General features: G+C 37.6%; 1 protein-coding gene across 1 annotated transcript in view; it reads right to left on the bottom strand.

The window, feature by feature from the left end:
* The window catches only part of lzts2a (leucine zipper, putative tumor suppressor 2a), a 54,909-nt gene extending 40,774 nt beyond the window's left edge, over nucleotides 1-14,135 (bottom strand). Inside the window, exon 1 of the mRNA XM_024297361.2 lies at nucleotides 13,720-14,135. The gene's annotated coding sequence lies outside the window, so the exon portion shown is untranslated. The remainder of the gene's footprint in view (nucleotides 1-13,719) is intronic.
* Between the last annotated feature and the right edge of the window lie 215 nt (nucleotides 14,136-14,350).

Raw genomic sequence — 14,350 nt, 5'->3', positions numbered from 1 at the left:
ATTGAGACCCAGACCCACATTGGGACCCGAACCCCCACCCAGACCTGCACCCAGGCCCAGACCAGCACCAAGACCAGAACCTCCACCAAGACCCGCACCCAGGCCCAGACCAGAACCAAGACCAGAACCTCCACCCAGACCAGCACCTAGACTCGCTCCAAGACCCAGACAAAGGACAGCTATTTCAGATGCGATCTGAGCCACTGTAATTGACCATGTGTTGGTTCATGGAATGACCATGAGGGAAGCGGGTCAAAGGGTCAACCCCCAACTCAGTCGGTTCACAGTGGCATCAATCGTGCGGACATTTACAGTAAAAAGGAAAACAGGTCAGTGCAAACTGAAACAATTAGAGAATACGAAATGAAAGTATGTTTTACTTACTGTGACAAGGGATAAACATAAAATATATGTGATGTGAACAAACATTTGATGTTGTCTTTATCCATTTGAGTGAAAACACATTAGCAACATAGCTAACACATAGCTCTTTGTAAAACATTTTGTGAACAGTGCCAAGTGTTTTGTTGTGTAGTGTGTTGTGATTGCTGCATGTTTGTTAGTTTTGACGAGAGAGTCTTCATTATGAACTCATAGTGAGCATCTGACTGAAGAGTCAAAAATTTTGTATATTTAGTTTATATTTTGAAAATTGTGTGTTGGTGTGTAGTGTGTTGGATTTGATGCGTGTGTATAAGGTTTGACAACAGAGTCTTCCTTTTGACCTCAAAGTGAGATTCTGATTCATGAGTTAAGTATTTTGTATATTTAGCTTATGTTTTGAAAATTGTGTTTGGTTAAATTGGTCTAATGTTTCAGAAAATGTGTTTTAGCATTTGGAAAAAACTGTAATAAACTTAAAAGCTTAAAAAGTTGATTTTTAATGGTATAGGCCCTTTAACAGTAGCAGGATGACTACTTATTTGAAAATACTGAAGAAATCTGACTCTAAGCAAAGGCATTAACATTCAAATCTGCATTTTGGATACCCAGATTGTTGTTTTTGGGTTTCGGCAACAATTAATCAGTGAAAGAACTTCCAACAACTTTGTTGTTTGCTTAAACTCTCATTTTTCAAGTGGATTTGTGAACATTTAGAATGCCACTATTTCAAGCAATAGTTCTGAAGTGTATCAGACTTTTCTTTCCTAATGTGACTGATTTTAGTATAAAAAGATATTTTGATAAAGTTTAAATGCATTGTATTATAAAACGTTTATTGAATGACATCCTCCTAAACCTCTAAAAATCAAATTAGGAAAAATTAAAAACAAGCATAGAAATGTCAGGAAACAGTCTAGATCTTTAAAAGGAATCAGTGGACAAATAAAATGTAATTGATTTTCTAAAAAGAAAGCTATGATGCCTGAAATGCCCTTCTGAATATTAAGAACTGAATAATGGATAACAATAATAGTGGATATCACTAATCCAGTTTATCTATTAAGTATTAAACAGGGTCTCTTCTAAGTGCAGAATATTTTAAAGTTCAAAAGTGAATCTGAGTGAATTATTATGTTTCAAGTCACACCAGACACTTTTAATGCAAGGCAGGGCAGAATAGCAAAGATAAATTTAAAATGATTAATGTTCAGTTATGTTTTCTTAAACTTGCACTTGATTTCAAAGTGATTTTTTTTTCAACCAGGAGTGGAGAAAGTTTGTTGTAAAAACAGTTCTATCAGCCACATCTGTGTGTGTCACAATGCCATGTGAAAAAGTGAATTTCCTCCAATAGAGAATGTGAAGGTCACGACTTATTTGCGTTTGTTTCAACACCATTGTGTCGCATGTGCTCGCTCTAACACTCTCTTGTAGCTTGGAAACGTGACATTTCCTGTTTCAGTCAGTGGAGAAAAAAATACTGGACAATCCCATCTCCCTGCAGAAATGATTTTTTTTTTTTGCTGAGCAAAAATAGCAAGAAGGTTAAAGGTTTTTATTACTTAACACAATCCCCCTTGTATCACATTTGATACAGACATTTTTGTGACTCCTATATCATCAGTGTGATCCAAACTTTCCTGAAAACCTCATTGTATATAGCTTGATCCATGTTTTCTGCCCTGTAGTTCACCATCAGTCCACTAGGGGCAGTAGAAGGGCTTTTCCTGCTCATTTCAATATGGCTGCCCATGATATCTCAAAAACACTTTTGTCAAGAAAAGTTTTGCTAATTTACCAAACTTTGGGATGAGGATAGTTCATCTATTGTTCACTTTCTCAGTGACTATTTGCTGTATTGAAATAATGCATTTTTTGATAGTTGATTCTTTATGACACAGTTACACCATGTTGAAAATGTATGTATCAAATTTGAGACAATGGGTAAATAAGGTACTTTTTATCTTCACCATTTATGTCAATATTTTTGCATCTAAAAATAGAATTGCTGTGGACAAAAACTTAAAAAATTACCAAGCCTTTCATAATGATTTAATAGAAAATCTCAAAGACAAAAATGATGTAACATTTTTTTTTGTGAATTTAATTTTAAAACATTAAAAAAACATCTTACTTCAGAAAAAATACAGTAGATTTTCTCTCAAATCTTAGTAGTGGTCTTTACAGGGTTAATTTTTGTAAAATCACAAAAAGTAACACACAAAAAGCATTTGATTTATGAGCATTTAATTGTTTGATTAGCATTACTTTAAACAACACACAGCTCGATTTAAAAAGACAGGAGGTGTCGTCATAAGTTCAGCTGTCAACCTGGTCCAACAAATGTTCAGGAATCATCAAAAAAACTAAAACTGCTGTCTCATATCTCTCGCGAGAGTGATATAGCTCGCAAAATCAGTATTAGAGCAACATACGATGATTTTTATACAGTTTCTGACAAAAAAACCTAGATTCAAATTTTCTTGATAAACCTCCTGCACAAAACTCTGCTTAGTTACACATCAACCCACCTGTTGATTTTGTAAGCCCTCTGATCTGCAGAGAAATGTTTTGCTCACAAAAGTCTAAATCTAAAGTAAATATGTCAGAGGCAGACAAAAATCAGCAAAGTTACGACAAAGGCTCTGGACTGATTTTGCGCGGGCCGGAGGTATGGGTCGCCATGTCCAGTTCACATATGAACAGTCTCTGGCTGTAACAGAAGTTACGGTAAGTGGGGGGCGGGCTTACCCTGCAACAACAGTCCCTTTCACAACTTAGTGCAAAATTTCCTGCCAATCTGCAGAAACTATGTCCTAGAGAGCGATACAGATTTAAAAAAAATATTTGTACTCAAAACAGCAATATTTGAACACTTATGGGGGGGTCACAGGGATGCTGGAGCCTATCCTATCCTCTACTGGGTGAAGGTTCTATGGTCTATGTTAAAAGCAAAAATGCATTTTTTGCTACATGTTTCCAAAAAGTTTAGTTGGCCGGTAATTTACAAGAAAACTAACGTAACATTGAAGAAGAGTCCTACAGTTTTCACCCATTGACTGGAGTTTTTGTAATGCTTTTAGGAATACATTTTATGTTTTTAATATCTTAGGCTGAAAAAATAAAATGAGGTAAAGAATGAGCATATTTTAGGATAAATCCACTAATTACGTTCAATAAGAGTGGCTGTCAATCAGATCACTTTTATATGTAAAAGCAGAAGTCTGTGTGTACTCTATAAAGAAAAAGTCTGACAGCCTTCACTTTTGAATTGACGTTCTATCAACTCTTTTTGAATATTTAAGGTGGTTATTATTAATTTAAAAAAAGGAGGGGCTGTCAGTGTGGTTGGATAAAACAGAGAAGCCCGCCATCTGTTGGAAAGATGTTCCTGGCACCAACAACACCCTTTAACCCCCCTCCACCTCTCTGGTTCTCCTGCTCAGACAGGACGCTCTACTAAACTTTGACCTACTTCTGTCTAAACGCAGTCTGTGCTTTCAGAAGGCCTACAGAGGGGGGGTGTGATAGAACTTCACGCTTGTCTTGCCTGTTCATAATTATGCGAATATCAAAGGTTTATTTGGACAATACTCTCTTTCAAAATGCAGAGGCAAGCTTCAGCTGGCTTGAGGCGGAGAGTGTGTATGAAAGATTCTCCATGCTGTGAGTTTAATATTCAGCCGGACCCACACACACTCACATCCCAGGTTGAAGACTTGCTGATCATTTGCAAGAGAAACTCTGTTTTTCCTTCACTTCTCCCTCTTTCTCTGTCTCACCTCCAAGAAATCTCCTTTAGCAGACGAACACAATCCCCCAGAACCAATTCCCAGCAGAATAATCCAAAGCAGAATTCTGACACGGGCATGAAGCACCTTCAGGATTTTAGCTGGGACCGAACACCAGCATCAGACTGGATACACAGAGAAAATGTTCAATATGCCATATTTTTCACAAGAAGAGAGCAGACTCGAGGCTGGTTGATGATGAGGGATGAGGTTTGCCTAAGACGAGTGGTGGGAGTTAAGTTACCAAAATCTGGGACAGCATCCCAGATTTTCCCAGAAGAATGCTGAGAAACTCAACTTGTGCATGAGAAAGAGGATGGAAGTCATGGTCGATGAGGAGGAGACATCTGTCACCAATTACACAGAAGGGATTGATCCCCGATGATGCCAAACAGATACAGTTTTCCTTTTCTCATGGTAGAAACGACCAACGCCCACTACGTTCAGCCGAGCTTTTGTCAGCTGACGCAGGAAGGGGGCTGGGTGCGGGGTGGTAGAATCTCAGCAGAGAGGTCATCTGGCAGATGCGTCCTCCAATCTGGCTTAACTCCATCAAGCGAGTTTGCACAAACACAAGGAAAGAAGGCGGCCTAGAGAGTGCAGGAAATCCAATTTCAGAACCAAACACATGTCCAAACAACGGGGTGTCAACGTATATCCGATTATGTCAGATCAGAGGTCTCCCAGTATACCACACTGAGAAAATAACGTAAATGAAGCAGGGGAGGAATGTAAGAATGAAATCATACCTTAGATCACGTGTGTCAAAGTCACGGCCCAGGGGCCGAATCCGGCCCTCCAGATCATTTTATTTTATTGTTATTAATGGCCCGATTTTGTCTTGCGCTCATTTTTAACTTGTATAATTTGACAAAATATGTTTTTATGGAGGGTAAATTATTGAAAGTTGTTTAAAGTTGATTTATTCTGGAATAATATTTCTGTCTTTTATTCATAACCATGTTAAAAAGTTATGGTTTTAAAGTTTTAAAAATTGTCATTCTGGTAGCTTTTTGGACTAGTTTAGCATTTACTACAATTCTTTCAACTATTTTAGGCTAGTTTAGCGAATATTTCAGCTACATGCTAGCTGTTTTGGCTAATTTTTAAAAAGTTTTTTAGGCTGTTTTGGCGTTAAGCTAATATTTACACATTAGCTGTTTTTCATCATTTAGGCTTTTTTCAGTTTTTACGTTATTTTGAAGTTAAGCTATTTTTTGGCTATTTTTGGATAACCCAAGTTTTTTGTTTTTTTTTAATGCTAATTTGGCACTTAGCTAATATTTTAGCTGGCTATCAGCTTCGACGTTTTCAGCTATAAGCTTCAGTGATTTCAACTATCAACTTCCGTATTTTTAGCTATCAATTTTAGCATCCTCAGCTATGAGCTCTAGCATCTTCAGCAGCCGAATTCATCTTACAGTATTTACACTAGAATTATTGAAGATAATACTATACACAGTATCTAGTTCATAATTATGTTAAAAAATTTTCAGTTTCAAAGTTTTAAAAATTTTAGAGTAGAGTTTTAGAGTATTTAATAAATTGTTATCCTGTTCGGCCCGCGACCTAAGCTGTGTTTTAGATTTTGGCCCCTTGTGCGATTGAGTTTGACACCCCTGCCTTAGAGCAATGGTCCCCCACCTTTTTCCCCACCTATAAAAAAATTAAACGTTTAAATATCCCAAAAGATTTTGCTCACCATAAAATATATCCTCTACCATATAAGATAACATTGGGCAGTTAATAATTATAATATTAATTGATCTGGAGGGGTAGATATAATTACCCTGTTGGCCTTGATTTTGATCTTAAGTAAATGTAACAAGCAGAATCAAACGTGAAGCATTTTTCACTCTGACATTTTTGAAGAGCACACAAACATGGCTTAACTTCCAGATCTCCTCATCTGACTGATTCAGACACTTAAAGCAACCGCTTTGAAGCACTCTGGCTTACATAGTGTCAAGGGTCAATTGGATAAAAGTCACCAAGTGTGTAAGTTATGTCACACTAAACTTAGATATGTGGAGAACGCAAAAAAATTGTAAAATCCACAATTTGCAGCTAGCTAGACACTATCTATTTTGTTTGATGTGAGTTAAAGAGCGTTTCATTAAAACTGGTCTAACGATAAAATGTAACATCTTGTTTATCTCATTTAAGGGAAAATGTTTCTCTTTTGACACTGTGAAAGATTTTTGATTATCAAACGAAATATTTTTTATGTTAGAATTATGATTATGCTCTTAATAAAAGTTAAACAAGTTTCCTGATCTTGTCTTTACTTAAAATTGCACTTTGGTTGACAAAAGTAAGTCATAGAGAGACATTTCTAAACAAAAAAAAAAAATTCAGATTCGGAAATCATTGATAATTGTTTCATAATCAAATCATTTAAAAGTCAAATCATTTCCTCCTCAATCGTAATCGAATCGTGAGGCGCCCCAAGATTCCCGCCTCTAGTTGTCAGTGCAGCTGCTTTAAGAAAGTACTGGATGGATTTTTTTATACCGTACTTGGCTGAACAACTTAGCATACTGTATGTCAACAATGAGTCGGATCTGGAAGGGAGAATCCGGTGGTTTTCCAAAATAAAACTTCAATCAGAATCAGATTTTGTGGGTTTTTTTCTCTCGCCTTAGAGGATCACTTTGGACTCCTGCAATCAAACCTGAACACAGCATCAGCACTTAACAAGCTTTTACATGATTTCAATCATTAATTATTTTGTTTTTCAAAATGACAATAAAACGTTAAGCTTTTGTATGAAACATTTCCCATCTTTGATTTCTCAAGGACAAAATTGCCACTAATAAAAACATCTAATTGGAGCAGCAATAAGTCATCGCCCCCCAAATGAATTTTGTGCCACAGAGAAACGAAGCTCAATCTGGACATCATGCTTGTGTCATCCATCAATGTTGATCGTATCTGTGTGTGGTCTGCTGTTTCAGCACCGGCCATTTGGCTTCTCATTCATCACCCCTCTGACAGAAGTGAAGTGACACTTTGTGACATATGAGGCCACGTCCCGCGCTCCTCTGGAACGGCCGGAAAAAACGCAGAAACTCTGCTCAGATGGAGGACGTTTTCAAGCATCGTGACGTCTCTCATACTTCCTGCACGCTGGGGAGTCATTCTGCTGTGACCAAATACATGTGTTGAGCAAGTGCGTTTTGTGAACGATCACAGCTCAGCACTTTAGGCTCCTATGTGATTTGTACCAGCTTTCTTGCCCACTAACGCCCAATTTAGCAAGACTGTCTCCCCTCTGCATCGATTCTGTCTCTTCTGACACAGTGCTAGGGCTTTTATACTATCTTCTCGGCTTATAAACTACCAGTATGCAACAGTAATTTAAAGACCCACTCCGATAAACAATGTTTTTTGGTATTTTGGACATGTTTTTTTCTAAAAATTGAGAATTTATATAATGAAAATTAGCTTAAAATTGCTGTTCTTAGTATTCCTTAATTGTGATTGTTGTGAATCAAGAACAGACACGTCTTTTTTTTACCTCATCCGAGCTGGAATCTTGCTAAATGTTGCTCTCCATTTTGTTGCAACGGTTATGCAATGTTGGTGGGGCTTATTTTGGCTAAAAATTGCATTATAATTGCCCAAATCCAAATTTGTCCCCTACCTCTATGGCTTCTCCCTACTCCTACATATAGCCCTCCAAATGGAGAGTCATAGAAAAATAGTGTCTTTTAATTCGGATGGCACTAACAATCGATGACGTCATCAACAGTCGCCGGTCAGCTACATTAGCGCTGAGCTGCTAGCGCTTGAAAATACATAACAATAGTGCTATTATAACTTTAAAAAGCTCATGCTAAGACCAAAAGTCATTACTGACATTTAAATGTCATTTTTTTATACATCAGACCACATCTCTAACTATTTGACACCCCTACCCCTCCGAATGCCCCTATAATTGGAGGAGTAGGGAGAAACCTTAGGGATAGGGGAAGAATTCGGCCATAGTAAAATACCACTGGAAACCCTTTTAAAATCAAAAGTTGATAGTAGTGGGTCTTTAAATGCTCCTCAAAGCTTTAGGATTCTGCAAGGCCACGATGAAAGATCTGCTGTGTGTATGTTTATGTCTGCATTTGAGTGTCTCTAGGAGGAAATGACAGGTTAAGACTGAAGCAAACTGTGACTCAGTTTTTATGCGACGTAACATGGATGCCAGTTCTCCTTGATTTACGAGTTTGTTTACAGTCTGCAACCAAACACTGACACGCTCCACTAAATGAATACATGTCTGCATACAACAAAATCCATTGAAAAGTGGTTGCATGTAAGAAAGTCCCAGACAAAACACTTTAAAACACATTGCTGCACAACTCTGGTGAGAATCTAGAAAAGCAGAGGAGTATCCTGACTTTAAAGAGTAAAAAAAAAAATCATGCATTAAACCAGCTGAAGTATTTGCAGAGGCCAAACTGATACTGATTTATTCATGCATTTTATTTAGTTGCACAGAGAGCTTCTGGAGCAGCCACAGCTGTCAGTACACCTACAGATACCTCCAGTGATGACTTTAAGGCTGTTCTCAATGTTATTTTATCTTTGAACTTCACATCTGTAAATGTAAAAAAACAAATAAATAAAACGAGAAGAATAATTGTATAAGTTTAAGTTGGACCAGAAGGAGAAAAGACAAATCAAGTCCTCGTTTCAGAAACTTTAGCTCTATAAAATGTTTGTAATTGAGAAGCTGTTTACAGTTTCAATGATTTTTCTTTGTAAATCACAGTAACTATATTGAAGAATGTTGTATTCATGTTCTGACACAAAATTTATTAAAATTTTATAATAGGGCTAGGTTGATAAAATCGACTTAACACATAAAGCTAAAAAGTTCGCTAGCTTTATGCTAACGTTTAATGGAATTTCCCATAGGACGGCTAATGCTAACGCTTGGTCGACGTAAACATACATTGCTGACTAAACAAACAGCTTTATAAACTCAGAGGCATGAATTTTCCAAACTATTTTAAGAAATATTTTTTTTAACTATCAGTAGTCTAAATGACATTTTTTAGCTCATCCTTTGCTTATTCTTCATGAAAAATGTGTACAGTTATAACGCGATCGCCACCTAGTGGCCAAACTAAAACGCCCTCCAGTAGAAGCAGGACAATGCTTAAAATGTTAATTATCTGAACACTTTCTCCTGTATGCTATTAACAATCTGATTATTTCAATAATAAACTCAGCAGTATGTGAACTGTATCAGATTAATATAAATATATTCAAAACATAAAGTAAATTATGAATGTATTTCTAAACAAATGTGCATAAATGTGTAAACTCAAAATTGAATTGAATCTAATTGAGAGAATCAAAAGAGTAGAAAAAATCAGAATTAAATTGATCCATCGTTTCTGGAAATTATTATTGATACCCAGCCCTAATTTTAGGGATGGATGAGTCTGTCTTTATTTACAAAGCACATCAATCTAAAATAAGAAGTAGATTTCTGTGCAACACTTTTTCCCGATTCTTTGAGCTTCAACACTAAAGCTATAAAAAACAGCAAACTCTTTCACTGCTAGTGCATATATTTTGCAGGGGCAACCGGGCGAATCCCAACGGAGCGATGAAATTTACAACGCTGACACAGACTCTGAGAGCATAAATTAGCCTCTAGTTTGTGTAGCTCAGCCAGTGCTGCTTAAACTTTGATCTTTTTTTCAAAAGGGGCTGCAGTTTTATAGTATGGCAAAATGTTCAATCACTGTAACAACTAATAAACTCTCTGCAGACATGCGGTTTGTTGGAGAAGCTGTCGGCATAACGTCATGCGATGTCAAGTCATGATTACCCTCATTCATTCAAGCAGCAAAGCTCATCGCCGTTAGCAAAAATATCAGTTAAAAGAGGAAAATAACCTTATAAAAAATATCAACAACTGTGGAAAATTCTGCTTATGAAAAATGCACAAAAAATTAGGTTTGCATGATTAATCTGTATTAAAACATCATTGATATTGTTATTACTGTGAATGCTGAGCTGCATGACCTAAAGGTGACGGTTTATCACGTGATTTAATCAACAGCTTACAGAAGAGCAAACATGTCCTTTGCTCTGAGCTTTTTTTCTGCACCAAACTTGCTTCATTCGATTATGGTAAAATGTCAGCTCATTAAATGCATTTAGAAATACATCACATTTGAATGCATCATTGAAAACAACACCTGAGAACAAACTTCACTGTCAAAATTTGGGAGCTTTTCAGCTACTAATGTTGCAACAAAAATGGATTTAAAAGCAAAGATGCAAACATAAAAGCAGCCATTCTGACACTTTAATCTTCAAAAGCAGACAAAAAAGGTTGCACACCGAGGCAGATTTTAATTACATTTCCACACACAAGGACAGCGTTTGTGTTTGTGCGTGTCTGACTGACAGTTTGTCCCTCCCCCTGCTGTGCTCTCGCTCTACACGGATGACCCGCACGGCGAGACACCAGCAGAAATCTAAATGACACAATCAGTGGTGGAGAAGTCACAGCACAGGGAAATCTGCAAAAAAGACAAATCCTACAGCGATGCGTCAAACAGATGCTTGATTTAATACGTAGTTAGAAACAGAATCAGGCTCCAGGAAACAAATCACTCAAATTGAAAACAAAGAAAAATTCCTCCCATTTTTTCTTAGACGTGTTTGTGGTGATATTTAATAAGAGCAGCGTGTTGTGGTGGAATTCAACACTTCATGCTGTCAGATCATTTCTGCAGCTGATCGGACGACTGTCACGCTACAAACTCCCCTCATGTGATTAAAGACCTATTTTATCTCAAAAGCTTTAAAAGCTTTCTTTGAGTAACAATCATTACATTGGTTGTAGTTTTCTTCACTTTAGGAGGGATTTTCATCTACTTCTAGCTAGTAGAGCCTCATAGTGCTCAGCAAACGTCATATAATCAGATGAGATTAACTGACGACTGGTAAATACAAAACGTGTTATGTCAGTGTGCATCAACTCACTTGTAAACAACCTATAAGCCATTAAATGAAAATCTTGTTTTATAACATGTTCTTGAAGCATTTTTCTCATGATGTAGGACATATAATCAAGAAAATTAAGCTTAAAATTCAATTTATGAGTAGTTATTTATTCAATTTGTTGTGAATTGGGAGCAGACAAATAAAAAAAATGCTGTAGGTGTGACATAGAAGCTACTACGGCAAGCCTCAAGCTCCCTGCTCCACGCCATTCTGATGCACTTGTAGACAAATAGATTCATGTACGTCTTCGTTTTCCTCGTCTGAGCTGACTTCTGCTCAAAACTGTACGACTGGATAGCTCCGATATTGCTGACCATTTTTGTTGCACAGTAATGTTAGCTATGAGGTGTGAGGGGCTGTAAGCTAGAGGCAGAGGGTGTAAACACAGTGGTGGACTTATTAGTTGGGGGGCCACAGACGAGCCCATCAAATAATTTCTTTATTTGTCCACTTTAAGGCATCAGTATGGGAAACTCAAATGTTTTGACAAGATTTTCAAAAGTAAAATCACATTTAAATATTACAGAAGTGTGTATCATAGATTAATATATAGCTAACTTGCTGTTGATGGAATAGTCCATTTCTACACAAGGACAGAAGACGACAAAAAACAAAAAAAAATGGGTTTTTAAATACTACAGGATGTGAAAATTATTTTTGACATTGTTCAGTCTGGGGCCCCTAAAATGTTGGGCAATCGCCTACCTTCACCAAATCTTAAGTCAGTCCCTGCGTAAAAAAATTGGATTTTTGGAAGTAGGGGCTTACTCCAAGCCAACAGCCTCGCCCACAACTGAGAGGCTAATTTCTAATGAACTACTGCCACTCTACAGAAACTAAGTCCTGGAAATTGATTTTCTTTTTTTTTTTTAATTTGGCTCCAAATTGCATAAATATAATTACCATTGGGAAAATCAAAAGATGATCGGAGTGCGACTTTAACAACCTACGAGCCATTAAAGTTAGAATATTACCAATTAATGTTTTTTATCATAATATTATTAGTAAACATCAAGCTGCCCATCCCCCAATAACAATTGGCTCCATAATGAAACTCATTCAGCATCACACCCTCCTCCCCCATCTGACTCCACTTGAACTGCTCCAATCCATCACAAACACCTGACCTCCACAAAGCCCCGCCCTCCATTTGATGTATGCACTGTGCTGACAGATCTGTGGAATATGTTTGAACACCGCCTTAGCATTACAGCTGACACTCAGCCACACTAGAAGACATGTGATTGTTTGGTCACATTTAGGAATCTCAATTAACTCCCAAACCAAAAAAATTAAAACACTATTTTGTGATATTTATGCACTGTTTCAGCACAGAGTTTTTGAGGGATATACTAAAACATAACACTTTTTCTGTTTTCAAGGCTAGTCAACAAACTCAACTGCAGTTAAACTGAAGCAAACACGTCAATGTAAAGAAGCTCATATTTTCAACACAAATTAAGCTTTAACTCTGCTTCCAAACCCTTTTTTGAGCCTCCGCCACTGAATATCCATGAGGGGGAATTTTTATGCTCCTCATCTTTTTTAATTTGCATTTTTTTCCATCAAAATTGCTGTTAAAGAACTGCAGCAAGAAATTCCTAGATCTATTTTTCATTAAATCCTTTGAGTTTTCAGGTCCTTTCTGTGGATTTTGTCTCCAAGCACTCTAGGCCGTTCTACAATCTAAAAAAAAAAAGTTTTAAACCCTATAATTAATGACTTAATAGTCCATTATAGGAGAGAGCAGGCGTTCTCTTTTTCTGCATCTGGATTAGTCAAAATCTTTTGATCAACAACTACATTTTCTGTTGTAAATTTACCAAAATGTTGTCAGTTTTTGCTAAATTCAGGATCACATCAAAGATAAAGTTGGAGAAACTTTCTTGCTTGCTCAGATTTAGGAGCAGGAGAAGATGATCTCCCTTATATGCTTTTACCTGACAAGTTTCTTCCTGATGAGAAGTAAAGTTTAGATTTTCTTTTTGCGTGAATTATTGATGCCATCAACTCAAAGCCAACCCTTACTGAAGCCTCAGGGCATATGAAGTAAGAAGCGTCTCCTTGTGTCTTCTCCTTTTGCATTTACCATACAGTAAAAGCAGCTGGAGACACCCTGAGAGGAAACTGACATAACAAGAAAAGTCTCTTCTAGAAGCAGCTGTGCAGGAGTCTGTGTGAGTGACAGAAACAGCTGGATCACAAGAAGAAAAGAAAATCACTGGTTTCTTTCCTTTTGCGAGCACAAAAACGCAGCACTGTATAACTCCGTTTTCTGGCTTTGAGAAAACCTGTGAAGCAGTAAAGTGATTTACAGCTGACATAATCTGTTTGGATCTCCTGCAGATTACAAGGTTGCACTTCATGAAAGCAATAAACATCCACGCGGGCATTTGACGCAGCGCAAAGCGCGTCAACACATGTGTTGGTAAACACAAACATCCTCTCTCATCCATCAGCGCTCCTTTTACTGTAAGTCAGTCATTTATATGCTTCTCAAAATGAAGGATCAACTCACCGAATCCACAATCAACCCAAACAGCGGGGGTCTCCGGCGGGAGGGGGGGTCTCCACAACAACTTTTCATCAAACTGCTGATCCTTCCTCTCTACTTCTGCCTTTGTCCGTCAGACTGTGGAGTTTAGGGGTCAGCGGCTCCGTCCGCTCTGCTGCGCGAGTCTGTTTGGTGCCATCACCGCCAGAGCCCGCCGGTCCGCCGCGCAATCTGAGCTCCAGCGGGGCGGACTGCTGGTCCGGAGTTTAAGAGAGGAAGGAAGGGCAGGGGCTCAGCCAGGGGGGGCTGCGACGGTCAGTGACGCTCCTTCTCCGGTCCATAGAGAAACAGAGCGGAGCTTTGTCAATGACATTCTGTTTGGCGTTACTGCTTATGTAAATAAGATATCCCAATTCTATGTCTCATTATCCTATTTACAAAATATTATACTCAGAAAACTACATTTAAAAATACAACTTATTTGAGTTATTAACCTAATAAAGGCTGGGTTGAAAAAAATGGATTTGAATCGATTTAAGCTTAATAGATCAATAATCGATTCACAAGATATAAATCAATTTAGCACACAAAGCTAAAGTCCGCTAGCTTGATGCCAACGTTCAGTAGAATTTCAAAAGGAGGGTTAATGCTAACG

Source organism: Oryzias melastigma, linkage group LG15 (genome assembly GCF_002922805.2).
Source record: "Oryzias melastigma strain HK-1 linkage group LG15, ASM292280v2, whole genome shotgun sequence".
In the NCBI taxonomy this organism is placed as follows: Eukaryota; Metazoa; Chordata; class Actinopteri; order Beloniformes; family Adrianichthyidae; genus Oryzias; species Oryzias melastigma.
The sequence above is the reverse complement of the archived record's forward strand: the minus strand, read 5'-3'. Positions and strand labels throughout refer to the sequence as shown.